The 20,416-nt window shown below is 45.5% G+C and overlaps 1 pseudogene; it reads right to left on the reverse strand.

Annotated features, from left to right (window-relative positions):
* Nucleotides 1-610: 610 nt before the first annotated feature.
* LOC144496218 (U2 spliceosomal RNA) lies at nt 611-814 on the reverse strand (annotated as a pseudogene).
* Between the last annotated feature and the right edge of the window lie 19,602 nt (nt 815-20,416).

Below are 20,416 nucleotides of genomic sequence, written 5' to 3' on the forward strand. Positions count from 1 at the left end.
CGGCAGTCACAAACCAGCCTCCTGCCCACAGTGCCACTGTGCATGCACCGATCTCGGCATTGACAGATCGATGCATGTGCAGTGGCCTGCTCAGCACTATGCTGCTGGCCACTTCAGCGGGGATAGTTCCCACCCACTAGTTTCTGGAGTGAATCAGGCTCGTGCATTCTGCAGTGCACAGAGTGGGGGAGATCCATTTTGAAAATCCCGTTGAAAAAACCAGCGTGATTTACTCTAGTTTTTACACAAATTCAACACTTATAATTTTTTGGGGAGAATCGGAATATCCCTCACCACAATGACGGTGGATTCAAATATGTTAGCGCAAAAGACATACTTCAGACTGTCTGAAGCATTATCAACCATCTTCAGTCAGAAGTGCTGATGGTTGAACCATCTCAGCCTCTTCCTGAGATCTCCAACATCATAGATGTCAGCCTTCAGCCAATTCAATTCACTCCATGTGATATCAAGAAATTTTTAAAAAAATACTTTTCCAATTCAATCAAGTCAAGTCCAATTCAGAGTCTCAATAAGTTGAGACATTTCCAATCCAGGCTGGCAAGACAGGGCAAGTGACCAAATTACCCTGTCCTGGGCCTGATCTACATGAGCCAAGCTGATTGGAGGAGGGAAAGCAATACCTCCTCCAAGACTTGAGCTCATTTGCACCTTAGCCAAAAGGCCGAGATACCGCTTTTAAAAATTGCTTCATATGAAACATATGAAGCTTCAATGTAACCTAATGACCTCAACCAAGTGCAGCATCCAATCCATACTACACTTGATCTTAGCCAAAAGGCCGAGAAGCGATATGATATCAAGAAATGCTGAAAGCACTAGATATCGCAAAAAACTGCAGGCTTCAACTTCATGTACTGCTGAAGACTTACGTTCCAGATAGCCGCACCCTTAGTCAAGCTGTTCAAGCATAGCTACAACACTGATTTCTACCCGACAATGTGGGAAATTGCCCAGGTCTGTTCATAAAAAGCAGGACAAATCCATTCTGGATTCAACTACCACTTCCACTTCGGAAGAAATAATAGTAAATTGGAATATTATTTAAATGGAGAAAAATTACATCATGCTACTGTGCAGAGGGACCTGGGGGTCCTTGTGCACGAATCGTGAAAACTCAGTCTGCAGGTGCAGCAGGTGATCAAGAAGGCGAATGGAATGTTGGCCTTTATCGCGAGGGGGATAGAATATAAAAGCAGGGAGGTCTTGCTGCAACTGTACAAGGCACTGGTGAAGCCGCAACTGGAGTACTGTGTGCAGTTTTGGTCCCCTTATTTGCGAAAGGATACATTGGCCTTGGACGGAGTGCAGAGAAGGTTCACCAGGTTGATACCGGAGATGAGGGGTGTAGCTTATGAGGAGAGATTGAACAGATTGGGTCTGTACTCGTTGGAGTTTAGAAGGCTGAGGGGTGATCTTATAGAGACATATAGGATAATGAAGGGGCTGGATAGGGTAGAAGTGGAGAAATTCTTTCCACTCAGAAGGGAAACCAAAACTAGAGGGCACAGCCTCAAAATAAGTGGGGGCTGGTTCAGAACAGAGTTGAGGGGGAACTTCTTCTCTCAGAGGGTAGTGAATCTCTGGAATTCTCTGCCCATTGAAGTGGTGGAGGCTACCTCGTTGAATATGTTTAAAACACAGGTAGATAGATTTCTGATCGATAAGGGAATTAAGGGATATGGGGAGCAGGCGGGTAAGTGGAACTGATTCGCCTCAGATCAGCCATGATCTTGTTGAATGGCGGGGCAGGCCCAAGGGGCTAGATGGCCTACTCCTGCTCCTATTTCTTATGTTCTTATGTTCACTAGTCAACTTCCAATCATCAGCAAAGTAATGGAAGATATCATCAACACTGCTATCAATAAGCACTTACTCCCCAATAATATATTTACTGGTGCTAAATTTGGGTTCTGCTAGAACCACTCAGCTCCAGAGCTCATTACAGCCTTGGTCTAGACAAGACAATGGGAATCAAGGAAAACTCTCCTCTGGCTGGAGTCATACCTAGCACAAAGAAAGTCGATTGTGGTTGTTGCGCATGACATTTTGGTCTTGCTGGTGATGCAGTGAAATTGTCATTAGATTAATAATCCAGGATAATACTCTGGGGGCCGGTTCAAATCCTACCGTAGCAGATGTTGAAATTTGAATTGAATAAAAATCTGGAATTAAAAGTTGAATGATGACCATGAAACCATTGTTGATCATTATAAAAACCCACTTAGTTCTCTAATGTCCTTCCTTTATTAAAGAAAATCCGCCTACCTATGATTCCAGATTGTGGTTGACTCTTAAAATGTCCTCTGAAATACAAAATAAATGCTGGCCCAGCCAGTGATGACCACATCCCATGAATGATTTTTTAAAAATTCTCAAGATAGTATTCTAGGTTTTTTTGATTTTGATTTGATTTGAAAAGTCCAACTGTCTTAGTTGTTTCATCAATGACCTTCCCTCCATCATAAGATTAAAAGTGCGAATGTTGCACATTCATAATTCCTCAAAAAATGAAGCAGTTCATACTGGCATATAGCATTCAGGTATGGGATGATAAATGGCAAGTAATATTTGAACCACACCAACTGCCAAGTAATGGCAATCTTCAATAAGAGAGAATCTAACCATTTCCCCATCATATTCAATGAAGCTACCATTGCTGAAACCCACACCATCAACATCCTGGGCCATTGACAAGCAACCTAACTTCACCAGCCATATAAATACTATGGCTATACGAGCAGGACTGGGAATTCTGTTGTAATTCATCTTCTGACTCCCCAGCCTATTCACCATCTCCAAGGCACAAATCAGCAATATGATGGAATACTTTCCCCTTGCCTGGATGAATGCAATTCCATCAACGTGGAAGAAGCTATACATTTTTCATGACATAGGAGCCTGCTTAATGGACATCCCACCCACCACCTGAAACATTCGCTTTTCCCGCAACTGCAACTCACTTAATTCAACAGCACATTCCAAATCTGCAAATTCTAAGACCTAGAAGAACAAACACAGCAGATGAATGGGGATACAACTACCTGCAAGTTCCCATCCAAAACACACACAATCCTGGCTTGAAATTACATAGCCATCCCCTCATTATCACTGGATCAAAATCCTGGAACTTCTTCTTTACTACCGTTGTGTGTTGTAGTCGTTCAAGGCGGCAACTCACAACTACCTTCTCAAGGGAAATTAGGGATCTGCAATAAATGCTGGCCTAGCCAGTGATGGACACATCACATCAATTAATTTATAAAATCTGTATTTTAGGTCACAGGTTACATGATTACATATACTACATTTAATGCATAATGTTTAAATGTTTATGCCTCTTCTTTCTAAATACTTTAATTTTCCTTTATGTGTGGGTTAGGTGGATTGGCCATGATAAATTGACACTTAGTGTCAGGGGGATTTGCAAGGTAAATACGTGGGGTTACAGGGATAGGGCCTGGGTGGGATTCTTGTTGGTGCAGGCTCGATGGGCCAAATGGCTTCCTTTTGCACTGCAGGATTTCTATGATTCTATGATAGCAATTCTCTAGGTTGAGCTGTGCATCTTCTGAGGACTTTAGCTCTACACAGCTTTATGAATACACTATTTTATTGATATTCATCGAGTAAATACTTTTAACTATGCAGTAGCGAGCCCCTGTTAAGGACAAGGTTTCGTGGGGGCGGGGGTCGGGGGGCGGGGGGGCGGGGGGAGTCATGTGGTCATACCACCCAATTGGTCAAATAGGTTGAAGCACATGAATCCTAAAGCTGAGCATGGGCTTTCCCAGTCAGTATGAGACTGGAGTCAAAGTAGTTGGCAGCACATTTCTTGCATTCTGTACATAGTTTATCCACTACAATAAATAGTTTGTTGAGCTACTAAACTTGGTGGTCACCAATGCCTTGAGATGTCACATTGGTGACGGGGATCAGTGGGATCGTCTTCAAATTGCCATGAAGAAAGACAGAGCGGGCCTCGTGAGCAAGTCACTCAAGCCAGGTCCATTCAAAGTCAGTAAATTACAACAACGCCTCAACGTAGTGAGAATAAAACATGGACAAAATTACAGAAATGCCTCCATTTAGAAAATGAGAGCCCTTTGACTATAATTCAGAAGAACGGGCTTAATACATCGAATGCTTGCAATATATTTTCAAAGCAAATGAAATGCAGGAGAGTTGTAGTTGTGTGCCACTTTTATGGGTGAAGTTTCAGGGGGGGGCAGGAGGAGGTGGGGGTGGGGGAGGGTCATGCCGCCTGATCAGCCAAACAAGCTGAAGGGTGTGAATCCTCAGGCTGAGTCCAGGCTTTCCCAGTCAGTCTAAGACTGGAGTCAAAGTAGTCAGGAGCACGATTCTTGCACTCTGTACATAGTTTATTCGTTACAATAAATAGTTGGTTTCGTTACTAAACTCGGTGGTCACCAATCCCGTGAGATCACAAACTAACATAAATATGATATTTTCATCCTTCAAATGCCAAACTAGAAAAGATATTTTACAAGAGTTAATTAATCATGCTGCAGTGACAATTTGAATCTTTCATATCTATAGCTAAATGTTGTGTTTATATATTAAACTGCAAACTAATTAAACCAACTTCAATTCTTTTAAGAAATATATTTATTGATTGCATCTTTATAGAAAAAAACTATCACCATTTATTTTAATTAATGCAATGACTGTCACCTTTCTCTGAAGTTCATTAACTTCAAGCACACTATTGTACTGTGGGGCCTTCACTGATGATTGGCTCAAATGTTTTTTAAGATTATTTTCATTTGGAAAATTCTATCTGCTCTCTGTGAACATATTGTTTGTCTTTGGTGAAGATTCCAATCAAGAGAATATATATCAATGTATATATGTGGAAGGAACCAGTCCATTGACTGCTCATCAGTGTTAATGGCTGCTTGCTAAGATTCTGATGGGACCAAGTCTCTCGAACTGTGATACTGCAAAGGCAAAGGTGAGAATTCTCCAGCCATTCACACCCTGCCGCCGCTGCCAGTGAGGAGGTAGAATTTAGCGCACAGCCAAATCTCCATTCACTGTAGCGGGAGCAGAGAATCCCACTGGTGTGAATGGCCAGAAAGGTCTGGCCACTATTTGGGAGTCTTTTGATTTTACTTTTTTGATTTGATTTGATTTATTATTGTCACATGTATTAGCATACAGTGAACAGTATTGTTTCTTGTGCGGTATACGGACAAAACATACCATTCATAGAGTACATAGGGGAGGAGAAAAGGAGAGGGTGCAGAATATAGTGTTACAGTCATAGCTAGTGTGTAGAGAAAAATCAGCTTAATATATGATAGGTCCATTCAAAAGTCTGATGGCAGCAGGGAAGAAGCTGTTCTTGAGTCAGTTGGTACGTGATCTCAGACTTTTGTATCCTTTTCCCGACGGAAGAAGTTGGAAGAAGTACATTCGGGGTGTGTGGGTCCTTGATCATGCTGGCTGCGTTTCTGAGGCAGCGGGAAGTGTAGACAGACTCAATGTATGGGAGGCTGGTTTGTATGATGGACTGTGCTACGTTCACAATTCTTTGGAGTTTCTTGCGGTCTTGGTCAGAGAAGAAGCCATATCAAGCTGTGATACACCCAGAAAGGATGTTTTCTATGACCTATGAGTCAGACACATTTTGAACAGTGGTGCCAGCTTTCTGTCATTTTGACTATGTTTTTCCTCACACTACATTGCCCGACCATACAACAATTCTGCTGGGCATCTATTTGCCCTCCCATTCTCAATATTATCTTGGGCACTTATCTGCTTCTTGAAAACTGTTAAGATAATTTTTGCTTTCATTGATTGAGTGATAGGCGTGAGCGATAGGGGCCACCCTAGCATAGTGGATAAGTTATTAAACGAGCAATTCAGTGGCCTGGATTAATGATCTAGATACAAGTTGAAATTCCACCACGACAGCTGGGAATTTAAATTTAATTAAGTCACTCTGGAATGTAAAACGAGTATGACTAATGGTGAAAGCAAAACAATTGAATTGTATAAAAACCCATCAGGCTCACTAATGTCTTTTAGGGGAGGAATTCTGCTGCCCTTACCCAGTCTGACCTATGTATGACTCAGCAATATGTTTTTAGCTCTTGCCTCAAAATAGTCTAGCAAAACACTCAGTTGTACTAAAGAAAGCTTATTAACATCACTACTTTCATAGCTCATGGATAATCTCGGCCAGTGCTTCCCTAACATCTTTTTCAACAGTGATCCCGTTTCCATGGTTCACACTTGATGTGGCCTCAATTGTTTGGTCCTGGAATGGGGCAGGAGGTGAGAGGTTGTCTGCTGAGTGGGATAGGGGTTGAAACATCATGGATACAGGCACAAAAAAACAACAGAAACCACTTATCATTAGTTAGGCTCTGTTGGTTCAGCCAAGAAGCCAGGCCCGCAGGCAACAAAATAATTGTGCACATTTAAAGGGGCCTTGGGACAAATTGCATGGCAGTCAAATCTGAGTCTCCGCTCCATCGCCACCAGTGCTGCCTCAGATCTTGTGACCCCAATTGCTCCTCCATCACGACCCACAGTTTGGGAACCCCTGATCATTCTAGACTATGTGGCATCTGTAGACTTACCATGGTAAGCTTTTACAAATGTCTTCTACTACTCAAGAACTTTCAGAATTTCTTGCTACTATCTTCTGCTTAACAACCTCCCGTTGTAAATATGCTTGTTAGTAACCCAACCACCTACATAACATTACATTAATTGACAACAACCTTCACCGATGCTTGGGTTGTCTTTCAATAAATAAGAGAAAGTGGCCCCTGTAAGGGAGAGCTCAAAACAAAAATGGTAAATTTCTTAAATAATTACGTTTATGTTTTCCTTTAGGAGCTGCTTTGTGTGCTTCAACTATAAATGGTAATGCACTGTAAATTAAACTTGAAGCTATCATGTCTAATTGGAATTAAAATAATTAACTTGTTTTAGAATGTAATGTTTACATTTTTCAGCTAGTCCTTGATAATTGGCTCGCGCCTGAGGGGGAAAAAATAAGTCAAATTTGTAATAGCGGTAATTATAATTGCAGTCTGGTAACAGTGAAATAATGCAACCAACCCCGCTTCTCTGTTTATTTAAACTGTAAAGCTAACCACTGCTTATCTGTGCGTGGCACAGTGGCACAGTGGCACAGTGGTTAGCACTGCTGCCTCACAGCGCTAGGGACTTGGGTTCGATTCTCAACTTGGGTCACTGCCTGTGTGGCAACTACATATTTTCCCCGTGTCTGTGCGGGTTTTCTCTGGGTGCTCTGGTTTCCCCCACAGTCTGAAAGACGTGCTGGTTAGGTGCATTGGCCATGCTAAATTCTCCCTCAGCGTACCCGAACAGGCGCTGTCGTTTGGTGACTAGGGGATTTTCATAGTAACTTCATTTCAGTGTTAATGTCAGCCTACTTGTGACGAATAAATAACTAACCTTTATATCCCTTCCTGGCAGCACTGTGTACCTCCATCATATGGACTGCAGTAGTTCAAGATTTTGATTTGATTTGATTTATTATTGTCACATGTATTAGTATACAGTGAAAAGTATTGTTTCTTGTGCGCTATGCAGACAAAGCATACCGTTCGTAGAGAAGGAAACTAGAGAGTGCAGAATGTGTTGTTACAGTCATAGCTAGGGTGTAGAGAAAGATCAACTTAATGTGAGGTAGAACCATTCAAAAGTCTGATGGCAGCAGGGAAGAAGTTGTTCTTGAGTCGGTTCGTACGTGACCTCAGACTCTTGTATCTTTTTCCCGACGGAAGAAGGTGGAAGAGAGTATGTCTAGAGTGCCTGGTGTCCTTATGCTGGCTGCTTTGCTGAGGCAGTGGGAACTGTAGACAAAGTCAATGGGTGGGAGGCTGGTTTGCACGATGGACTGGGCTATGTTCACAATCTGCAGTTTCTTGCGGTCTTGGTCAGAGTGGGAGCACTGTAGTCAAAAAGTCAGCTCACCACAACATTCCCAAGGGCAATTAGGTGTGGCAATAAATGTTGGCCTAGCAAGTGACACTCATGACCCGTGAAAGAATAAAAAATGAGTCTCTATTTGTTGCAACCATGTAAACAATATGATAGGAACGCTGTTGGTTATTGGGACAGGTTGAGAGTATTCATCAGTCTCGATTGCAGTAGCTGTAGTTTCTCCTCATTTTATAAAATAATGGCCATAGTTATTCACTTTCATGAGCAGTGGCACAGTGGTCAGCACTGCTGCCTCACAGCGCCAGGGACCTGGGTTCTATTCCCGGCTTGGGTCACTGTTTGCATGTTCTCCCCATGTCTGTATGGGTTTCCTCCGGGTGCTCTGGTTTCCCCCACAGTCTGAAAGACGTGCTGGTTAGGTGCATTGGCCATGCTAAATTCTCTCTCAGTGTATCCGAATAGGCGCCGGAGTGTGGCGACTGGGGATTTTCACAGTAACTTAATTGCAGTGTTAATGTAAGCCTACTTGTGTCACTAATAAATAAACTTTAAAAATCCTGAATAGTAAAAACCATAATTATTGCATACCTTTTCAAATACAGCTCTGTAAATTAATAAACTGAATTGCAACAGATTTAAGGATACTGACCATCAATAGATTGGCACTGGAGAGAATGTAGACTCCTAACTTTTGTTTATTATCATTCTTGACCTATTATTGAACAAGTTGTCAGCTCGATCATATAATGGCCCTTCACCAGTGCTGTACATTGATGGACAAACATATTTGGTAGCAAGAATAGAAAAGTGAAATGTATTTTAAAAATGTGAGAACGTGGCTGATGTCAGTATTCTTCTATGTTCTTCTACATGAATCACAGAAAGTTAACATGACGATACGGCAAACAATTAGGAAGGCAAATACCAAAAGAGAAAATGCTGGAAAATCTCAGCCGGTCTGGCAACATCAATAAGGAGAGAAAAGAGCTGACACTTTGGGCCTGATTTTACCATTTTGATTCTAAGTGCCAAGTCTGGACGTAATACAGATCCGCGCCTGGAATCCTCTTCCCAGCGCGCCCATACGCGTTTTGCCGACTCCGGTCCGATTCGCGCTGTGGGCGGGGCTTAGCGTTGCCGCAACGATCGGAGCTCTGAACTGCGCATGCGCAGTTCGAAAAAAAATCCGAAGCAGCGCGCCCGGGCGGGGAGAAAAAAGCAGAGAGAGCGGCTCTCTGACCTAGATCATCTGGGGGGGGGGGGGGGTTGGGGGGTGGGGGGGGTGGGGGGTGGGGAGGAGGAGAGGGGACGGGACCCAGATCATCCTCTGAGGGGGGGGGTGGGGGTGGGAGGAGGAGGGGGGGCGGGACCTAGATCACCCTCTGTGGGTGGGGCGGGGGGTGGGAGGAGGAGAAGGGGTGTGACGGTTCCATCTGGCTCACCAAGTCAGTTACAATACTGCGTTCTACTGAACCATCTTGGATACCAAGGATAATGGCATTAGGGTTCTGCATGTAAGCCTTGCTTTTGCTAAAAATTATATCCTTGGTGTCGGCAGCCATTCCTGATGTTACAGTACTGATAGCACCAGGAAGATCGACCAGTACCATTCATTATCTTTTTGTCTCCAAGATGGTTCAGTAGATGCTGAACGCAGGATTGTAACTGACTTGCTGAGCCAGGTGGACCCACAAGGCAGAAGGACCATCTTTGTGTTGACCAAAGTGGATCTAGCTGAGGAACATACAGCTTATCTTGCGAACAGAAGGATGGTGGAGGGAGACCAGCGATCGAGGTAGGTTGGGGGTGTGCTCTGCCGGGGGGGGGCCTGCCTCCCAGGGGGGTCTGATCCGGGGAGGGGGGGGGGGGGCGTCTGCTGGGGTGGGGGGGGCACCTGCCTCTCAGGGGGGTCTGATCCGGGGGCGGGGGTGGGGGGGGGGGGGAGCGGGGGGGGGGGGGGGGGGGTGTCTGCCGGGGTGGTTAGTGCTAATGCATTTAAATCATCGGGCCACAGGTGTCGGTAGAGCCACGATCTGCTCGGAATTGGGTGCAGATCGCGGTATAGGCCTGACGCCCAACTTTACCACGATTTTGCGTCCGAAAACGGGCGTGAAATTGTGGTAAAATCAGGCCCTTCGAGTCCAGATGATCCTTTGTCAAAGCTAAACAGCCTAGAAAATGGGAGATGTTTATACTGCAGGGAATGAAAGATGAATCATCGCCACAAAAACAAGAGGAAAGGCTGCTAATGGCAGTCCATGGAGAGAATAGGTGGTGTGAATGGCCAAATGGCAGAGAAGCTGAAATCAGAGGGTAAGCTGTGATAGATGAAGACGTGGGGAGAGGGCGGGGGGGTGGGGGGGGGGGGGGGGGGAGAGATGAGTGGGAGAGAGCGGGAGGAAAGGTAAGGAAAGAGGGGATAGCCGTTAGTGCACAAGGTTTGAAGTATAATTGTAAAGAATTCTTGCTGCAATTATATAGGACTTTGGAGATAGCACACTTCAAGAGCTGTCACAGTTTTGGTCTTCCATCTCAAAGCGATTTGTTTGCCTTAGTCGAGGTGCAATTGGTTTGACCCCTGAGTTCAGACAACAGTCCTACAATTGAGTAGAACTCTCTAGAACTTAAAAAAAAAGCGATCTTATGGAAAGATTAAGGGGGCGATTCTCACAGCCCGCTGCGTTGCTTTTGTAGTGCAGCGGATCGGGAGTCTCTAGCAGAGGCCGTTACATGGGCTCTCCGCGGGGTGCCACGACCTCCGCAAGTCTCCGGCAGCCGAATTCCCAGCATGTCAGCTCCATGCTGGAAATCAGTGGTTCACTCCAGTGGAGTTTAGTATAGCTCCCTACTTGCGGGAAGCTAGCAGCCCGACAACACTGGAGTGAAGGGGTGGCCTTCGAGGCTCCCTAGAGGGTGGGGTGCCGGGATGGGGGGGTGCTTCTGGGCACATCGAGGTGGGTTGGGGACGGGGGGCAGGGGGTGGTCGAGGCTGGCCCGGGCATGTTGGGGGCCAGCGATTGGGCCATGGGGGGCGGGGGGGGGGGGGGCGGGAAGGGGGTCACATGGCCATCCATGTAAGGATCATGGGGCTGGCCAGCGATCAGGAGGCCAGTATTGCGGGGCTGCTGCTCATGCGCTGATCAGGTGGTGACAGATTGACGCATGCGCAGTGCCCCACTCAGCGCTATGCTGCCGACCTCACCAGCGGGAATAGGCCCCGCCCACAGATTTTTGGAGTGAGTCACACTGGTGCATTCTGCAGTGCACAGAGTGTGGGAGATTCATTTTGAAAATCCCGCTAAAAAACCAATGTGATTTATTCCAGTTTTTACGTGAATTTGGCACTTAGAATTTTTTTGGGGGAATCGCCCACTAAATTTACAGGGGGCATGGTAGGGAAGATGCTGAAAGGCTGTTTCCCCAGAATGCATTGTGGTCTCAGGATTAGATCAGTCTTTTTAGGACTGAGATGTGGAGAAACCTCTTAACCCAGAGGGTTTTAAATCTTGGGAATTCTTTACCCCAATGAGCTCCACAGGCTCATTCTTTGAGTATATTCAAGACTGAGATGGAGAGGTTGTTGGGCACTCTGGAAACTGAGGGCTATGGGGTTAGAACAGGAATGTGGAGTTAAGCTGAAGGGTTAGCCATAATTTTATTGAATAACTGTCCAAACATGAGGAGATTTTCCTGCTCCTATTGCCAATGTTCTTAAATATTGGCAGCTCTCCAGTGCCATTGTTCATCAGCATTTTAGAGTCCAGAATGAGTTGCAATATTCAGAGACAATCTGGCCTGTTCCTTCAAGACTTCTGCTGAAGTGCTAACTTGTGAATGCAGATCATTTTACTTGTTGTAATTATAGCTAACATCAATTAGAAGTTATAAGTTGCTTACATAGCTCGTGCTTGGTGCTCAAAGTTTGTCTACCTTCATCTTTTGGAAGGAGTGTCACAACATCAGGTTAAAATCCAACAGGTTTATTTGGAACCACAAGCTTTTGTAGCGCTGCTCCTTCATCCACTCACCTGATGAAAGAGCAGTGCTCCGAAAACTCGCAATTCCAAATAAACCTGTTGGACTTTAACCTGGTATTGTGAGACTTCTTACTGTGCCCACCCCAGTCCAACACTGGCATCTCCACCTCATTCCTCTTTTGTGTCATGTGATAAGGTTGTTACTGGAGAGGGCACAATTATCTGTCCTGGCATCTACCTCTTGTATGAAATTGATAAGACTCATGGAAACATGAATACCTGCTCAGGGAGCTCCAGAATATGGCAGCTGTGTCGCAATAATGTTTGTCGTATTAAATTGGCAGAGTTAGCTTCACACCCTGATGACCCGTGTCACAATTTCTGTGATCACAGGGCAGGAGGAAACTCTGGAATTGTTGTTTTTCTAACTTATTTGACATCAGAGGAATACTTTTTACAGTTATTGCAATTGTGTGCCCAATTCTAGTCACAACATCTGAGGAAGTAGGGCTTTGAGGATGAGAGCAATGAAAATTTGCTGTGGGAAAGGAATCGCAGGAGGGATGCCCTTTTGTCATGCTCCAGTTCAAAAGCACAAAGGCAATGGCCAAAAGGCCATGGCAGCAGGTGGCAGAGTTTGTTAATATGCATGGCACAGTGCACAGACCTTAACTACGTTTCTGATAAAGGCTCAATGCTCACATTGGGTGGAGAACAGCATCCCAGGTGAAAAGGCACCTCATGTTTATGATCCATGTCTGGTTACAGAGGCACATTGCAGTACCTTGTTTCCTTCATTCTCCTGCGACATTCTCCACCTTCCTGCTGTAGAATGTCATTTGCTGTGTGCACCTTCCACCATGTCCCTTGTTACACATCCATTCCTTCAGCAGCTGATAGGAAATGGCATCCTGTTGACATCCTTTCCAACAGCCCTCTTGCATACTCCAAATACCTCACGGGTTCTGCCGGTATTCACTGTTAGCCAGTGCATCGGGGGAAGATTATTTTGAGGGACAAAGACTGAACACAAAGGGAGCAGAAGAAATGGGAATGAAGGTGGCTCAGTCACAATGTACGTTTTCACTGCATTTGATGAAGGAATACAGAGACTCATGGGGCAGAATTCTAAGACTCATAACGATGAGAATAATAGTGATCCGCGGCAATCTCTCAGGCACACTCCACACCGCAATCCTTCCACACTCACTCACTCTTTTGGAGAGTTCGGAGTTCCATACCGGGGGGGGGGGGAGGGGGCATGGCCTAACAAGCCGGTGAGCCCGCTTCAGTGAATTCATGCGCTATTTTGCAAGGGTGCCCCAATATCACAGTGCAATTTGAGACTCACTCCCTTCCGCCACGAACATTGGGACCCACGCTGTGCACCCCCCAGCAGGATGTTCCCTCACCCCTTCCCCAACACAGCTTGCCGGCATTGGGACATTGGAGTTCTCCCGATTGATCCCCCTGCCTAAGCCTTGATGTGCCCCCCACCCCCGCCCCCATTATGACCCCTGACATGATCCAACACTACATGACTCCCCCTGCATAACACCAACACAGGGCTCCTCCCCTCCCACCCCCGCGCTCTGCCCCAGCACTCTGGCGGCACCCAACTGGCACACACCCAGGGTGCCTGCTAGCCATTGTTAAGGTGCCTGTTGGCCACTGCAGGGGAACCTGGTGGCCATTGCCAGGGCACTGCCAAATGGGCACTGCCCATCCATGCCCCTGCCCACCCGAGTGTTTCAGTTGACCTCCGAACCCCCCAGCGTGACCATCGCACTTGGTGGAGACCAGCAGTGATTCTCGCCATTATGACATCGTCCCCAAATGCCGGAGAACTCTGTGCGCTGGGATTTGAATGGACTATGCATATTCAAATACCACTTTAAATATGCTAATTGGCCTTGCGCCCTTTCTGGGTGCAATCTAGTTCATGCCATTAGAAAGGGCCAGGAGACTCACAAACTGCTTGGCGCCGAATGCACAATGGATTTTTAGGCTACACATTATTCTCTGAAATTGGCATAATCTGCACCAGGCGCAGCGAGGTTGGAGCATTGCCCCCCATGGTGTCCTTCTCTGGTCAGGGAGAGTCACAGGAAAGCATTTTCCTGTGCAGCGTTTGTAGGTACCAGACAGTATATCTGTTCACACTTCCAACTATTGCACAAACTGAGAATCCCTGGATACATCACGCCAGCTATCTTTCAAGGGTTGCTGCATTTACATTCTAGCAAAATATTTTCTCCTCCCTATTCTTGTTAATGTCTTGTCAATGGGCAAGTCTAGCCCATGAAGAACTAATGGGTCCCTCCAGGTGCACTTCCCAGAAGCTTCGGCCAGCACTGCATTCTGCAAAGTTAATCCGAGGTCAATTTCTTGGGTGATGCATGAAGCACAACTGAGAAGAAGCAGGTGAAAGTGGAAAAGGAGTCCCTCAGCCGAGAGAATCATTTACCTTCACAGAGATGCTGGTAAGCGACTGGGATTGACTGTAACCCTGGGGAAAATGCCTTCAGGTTTCCAACATCAGGCTATAGGAGCTCATCTCGATAATCTGGTGCAAGGGTTGCAGAATTTGGAAAAGACTTGCATTGCGGCACGGTAGCACAGTGGTTAGCACTGCTGCTTCACAGCTCCAGGGACCTGGGTTCGATTCCCGGCTTGAGTCACTGTCTGTGTGGAGTTTGCACATTCTCCTCGTGTCTGCGTGGGTTTCCTCCGGGTGCTCCAGTTTCCTCCCACAGTCCAAAGATGTGCGAGTTAGCTTGATTGGCCATGCTAAAATTGCCCCTTAGTGTCCTGAGATGTGTAGGTTAGAGGGATTAGCGGGTAAGTGTATAGGATATGGGAGTAGGGTGGGATTGTGGTTGGTGCAGACTCGATGCGCCAAATGGCCTGTTCCTGAATCATAGAATCATAGAAACCCTACAGTGCAGGAGGCCATTCGGCCCATCGAGTCTGCACCGACCACAATCCCACCCAGGCCTTAGCCCCACATATTTACCCACTAATCCCTCTAACCTACGCATCTCAGGACTTTAAGGGGCAATTTTTAACCTGGCCAATCAACCTAACCTGCACATCTTTGGACTGTAGGGTTTCTATGATTCTATGATATAGTGCTTTTCACAACCAACAAATGCCTCAAAATGCTTTACAGCCAGTGAATAATTTTGAAATATAGTCACCGCTCTGAGGTAGGAGACATGGCAACCAACTTTCACACAACAAGCAAGCAATGTGATAATGGCCAGATAATCTATGTTTTTGAGATGTTGATTGAAGAATAAGGGCGGAATTCTCTGGCCGCGCTGGTCTAAAAGCTGGAAATTCCCGCCCAGCTGTCAATGGCATCTCACATTCTCCACAACCCACCCTCTAAAATTCCAGTGACGGGCGGGATGGGAGAATTCCGGCCTAAATATTGGTGAGTACACAAGGGATACCTTTGCTGCTCTTCGAAATGGGGTCATCGGATCTTCGCCATCATCTGAACAAATAGATAGGACCTTGGTGTAACATCTCATCTGAAATACAGTAGTGGAATTTTCCCATCCTGTATGCCATGGGAATCATGGCCGGTGGGACATGGAGCAGGCAAAGGTCTGTTGACCTCAGGCAGGATCTTCTGGCCTTGGGGCAAGCGCAGCCAAAAAATGCCACCCAGCATTTGCAACAGTGCGGCATTCCCTTAGTACTATATTGAAGTGCCAGCTTTGATATTAGTACTCAAGCCTAGAGTGGGACCTGTACCCAGAACCTTATAATTCAAAGGCTCTCAAGGTAATAGCTTCCCTGGATTGGAGGAGCATTCTCCGGCACTGAACCTCAGACACGTAAAGACAGCATGAGCTCTGCCTGTAAACTCTGCCTGTTGGGTAATAACCCCTTCTCCAGCCTTGCACTTCCTGCTGCCCCGGCATTCCTTCTGGCTGTGCCTCTCATACCAAAGGTCCGATTCTGAAAGGCTGCCTGTGGGAAAGTGGCCTCCTCTCCATTCTGACCCTCTCCTCCCTTCCGTTGAGGTCCTTCCAGCAGTGTAGAAAATTTTTGTATCGGTAGTTGCACAGGTGCCTGCACCGAAGGGGCCTCTTGGCAAAAAGCTTCTGCAAATGGTGAAAAATCAGGGTGTTCCCCAGAACAATGAAAAAAATTTCAGAAACTATCTGCAAACCAACTCACATCAAAACTCCTACCTATTCATCTTGCCAATATTCTGTGTGGCTTCTATCCCACCCTGGATATGGAATTCATAAGGAATGTGAAGGTCCCCTAGCTGAATGATCCACATGCAGAGCGTATAAGCACATGGCTCACTCAAAATGGCAGACAATTTCTCTTAAAGCAGGCTTAATTGTCCCTTTAACTGTCGGTGGGCAGGGTTACGACCTACACGTGCACTTGCTGCCCGGAATGTCACAAGGCGACACAATGACACCAGGACACCCTCATGCTCTATTTTGCATTCTAATGTGTTGGCTGTCCATGCGGCCTACCGACCTGGTGAGTGCAAAATTATAGCCCTGCATTTTTGTGATGAAAATTTGAGGTGGACCACCAATATGAGTGTATGTTGTGATTGAGAAGTGGGGTCAGGGTGAAGGGAGCTGGGGCTGGCTTACACATTGAATATATAAACTCCTCCTTTGTCAAATTCCCAGCCTCCCTTACAACAGCTTTATTTGTACCAAGTTCTAAACATACAGCCACGTCTCAGTACTGAATACAATGCCATACCAACTAAATTGAATTTGTGTCTGCAGTTCATTAATTTTGACCGTTATACTTCCTGCTTCACAATTCGGGGACTGGCTAACCATTCTTTTGTTTTCTTTATTGATGCTCGGCTACCAAACATAACTTTGGACAAGTGCTTTCATCTTATCTTGTCCGGGGTGTGCATTGTGTAATAAGAGCTGCCACCGTGGGGTAGCACGAGCCCCCCCACAATAACATGCCATCCCCACATTTTACCTTCATTCTACTCTGCTGGTAAGATCTGATTTGCCCTGACTTATCATATCGCCATTCTTGCATCCCAATCCCTTTTGACAACATTGTGTCCCTTTCGGTTCAAGTTTTAATGTGAGTAACTGAAACCAGTAAAGTCTATCAGGTGCAGCACCGACATTATTTCTTGTGGTACAGGTGGTGATGGTACTGTCTGTGGCAGAGGTAGTGGCTGAGTGCATTGGCATGCGATATTTGTGTCAATGCTGGAAAGAGTAACGAACAAAACTCCCCATGTCTGTACCCTCACAGAGGCAATTTGTGGCTCAGATTTATCCTCTTGGAATAAACCCAGAAATAGCTTATGATCTGATACTATGGTGAAATGTCTGCCATTCCTAGCGTCTATTTCAGCTCCAGCACATTTTTTGATTGTGGTACTTCCTTTATGGCTGGCATTTATCCTCCAAAGGATGTAGGTCTTTCGCATCTATCCTGAAACCCAAGTATGTAACTTCATCCACCTGGAAAGTGTATTTCTATTCATTTCAAATGGACGCCTGCTTCTTTAAATCTTCTCAAAACTTCCTCTAAGATTCCTCTGTGTTCCTCAGGTGAGTTTCTGTAATTAGCATGTCACCTAGATAAATCACGGAATGCCTCGTAATAAACTTTCCATCATACACTAGAAAATGGCACAGGCCAATGAAATTCCAAAAGGTAAACATGTATACTGGTATAGCCCCTTGTGGGTGCTGATAGTAACTAACCTCTGGGAATCTTCATCCAACTCCAGCTAGTACACATGACAGACATCTAACTTGATGTATTTAATTTGGTGTAGAGAGTCCACAATTCTAGGAATGGGGAATCTATCTATCTGAGCTCCTTGATTTGCAATTAATTTATAATCCCCACAGATCCTCAGAATGTGATGTGGTTTGAGGATAGGGACTATGAGTGCAGCCCGTTTGGAGAATTGAGCAGGTTTTTTGACACCTAAGTCTTCCAATCTCCCAAGCTCTACTTTATCCTTATGATGAAGTGCATAAAGCACTGGGTGGGCCCAAAGGAATTTAGGGCATTGCCTCGGTGTTCAAATGAATTTTGGCTTTAGCCCCTTTTATTCATCCCAGTTCCTTTTGGAAAACCTCCTGAAAATCTCCATCCTGAATGTTTAATATCTCCAGCCATTCTAATTTTATCTGCTTCAAGACCTAACTCGACCTAATAGATAAGGTGTGTGACCCGCAATTACTGGGACAGGTAGTGACACTGTCTGGTTTCTGTAGGAAACTGCAATAGTGGTGGACACGACTGTCTTCAATGTCTCTCCTGGATAAGTAAATGTACAAGCATCATGCTTGTAAATGACCCTTCCTTTTAAATCGACAACATACATAATTTCTGCACTGGCGAGTTTCTTGGGAGTGCTGTCCCCTATATTGAAAACAAGCTTCCTTCTCCAAGGCTGTACTCCCCTTCCCGGAACCTGCTGCACCCTCAGTCAGGCAATCCTTGAAGCACAAATGTTTCACCTCGCTGAGCATGTCTTGTAATTCGCTTATGCCCTTCTCAGCGCAATTAGTTGCCTGGGCCACCTCCACAAGAGATTTTGATCTCAGCCAGTAACATAGAAACATAGATAGAAACATAGAACATAAATGCAGGAGTAGGTCATCTGGCCCTTCAAGCCTGCACCACCATTCAATATGATCATGGCTGATCATGCACTTTCAGTATCCCACGCCTGCTTTCTTTACATACCCCTTGACCCCCTTTAGCCACAAGGGCCACATCCAGCTCCCTCTTGAACATATCTAACAAACTGGCCCCAACAGCTTTCTGTGGTCGAGCATTCCACAACTCTCTGAGTGAAGAAGTTCTTCCTCATCTCAGTCCTGAATGGCTATCTTTTTCTATATTGTGAGGCTGTTTATCCCACGGACCAAACAGTCTCTTAACATCTCCCCTAAAGCTCGGCAGAATTTGCAATGCTCCACTAACCCTTTCAACCTGACCACAAAACTGGAGGCGGCTTTCCCTGGCTCCTGAACTGTAGAATGAAATATATACTTCAACATGATAATAGAATGTTGAGGGTTAAAATGATTTTTGACCAATTTGACTATCTGGTCAAAATGTGTTTGGAGCATCAGGCGATGTAAAACTCCTCACTAGGCTGTAAATTTGTGGGCCACTGACTGTGAGTAGTGTCACCTTTTGTTTTTCTGCTGCTGTGATCTCATTAACCACAAAAAACTAATGCAGCTTTTTAATATATTGCCCTACTTCTGGATGGAACGGCTCAATCTTTCCATTGAAAGGCCTTTTTATGTGGTGTATGTAGCTTGCTTCTTTATAGCTTTGACGCTCACTCTCCTCCTCCTCTAGCTGCACACTGTGATCTCCCAATGACTAACAAATGTTTTTCCTTGTTGCCAGTATAATAGCTTCAAAGGCAACTCATTGTGGCTTCAATTTATGAATAGTTTATTAGCAATAATATTTATTTATGTAAAAAGATCTGATAGAACTGCAATATATGTCTGCTTGCTTCTTCTCCCTGGAACCAGCTGAGGTTCCTCCCGTACCTAGGATGTGTGCCCTTGCATCCAATTGGCTTGGCTTTCTGCATTGCCTTTCCATAGGGTCCAGCCCACTCACGTGGCCATGAGGAATCACCCCCTTAAACAGGCCACGCTACCATACTTACATCCTAATCTATACTTCGCTTCTAATGTTCTTCTCACAAATGTTATGGTGTCCTCTGCTAATTTAATTTCTTTACATCTTCCATCTCGGGTGGCAGGTTGGCACAATAGTTATCACTGCTGTCTCACAGCACCAGGGACCAGGGTTCAATTCTGGCCTTGGGTGAATATCTGTGTGGAGTTTGCACATTCTCCCCGTGTTTGCGTGGGTTTCCTCTGGGTGCTCCAGTTTCCTCCCACTGTCTAAGGATGAGAAGGTGAGGTGGATTGGCCATGGTAAATTGTCCCTTCATGTTCTAAGATGTGTGGGTTAGATTAATTAGCCATGGTAAATGTGCCAGGTGACAGGGATAGGGTGAAGATACTCTATTAAAGAGAGTTAATATAGACTCAATGGGTATGGGCCAAATGGCCTCTTTTTGCAATGCAGGGATTTTATGATTTATAGTTTTCCCTTCATCTGTAGTGCTGAACGCACAATTTCTGACTGCTCCACCATCTGATATTCCATTTCTGTACTACCTTCTCTGTCCGAGCCTTCTCTATATCCCCCAATCCTGGCCAACACCCAATTTATTACTTTGAGTCCTGATGACCTTCCTGTTTTTCTTACTACTTTGATGCTGGTCGAAGCCCAATTCCGGTGGAATTAAAGCCAATGGACACAATTTCCATCCTTTCGACATTGGGCAGAATATTCTGGCCCCATCATGGAGGCAGGACTGGAAGATATGGTGAGCCATTCTAATTGCTTCGGCAGGGTTGGAAGAGCTCACCGCTGGGAAGGACCAG

The sequence above is a fragment of the Mustelus asterias genome, chromosome 7 (assembly GCF_964213995.1).
Source record: "Mustelus asterias chromosome 7, sMusAst1.hap1.1, whole genome shotgun sequence".
NCBI lineage: Eukaryota > Metazoa > Chordata > Chondrichthyes > Carcharhiniformes > Triakidae > Mustelus > Mustelus asterias.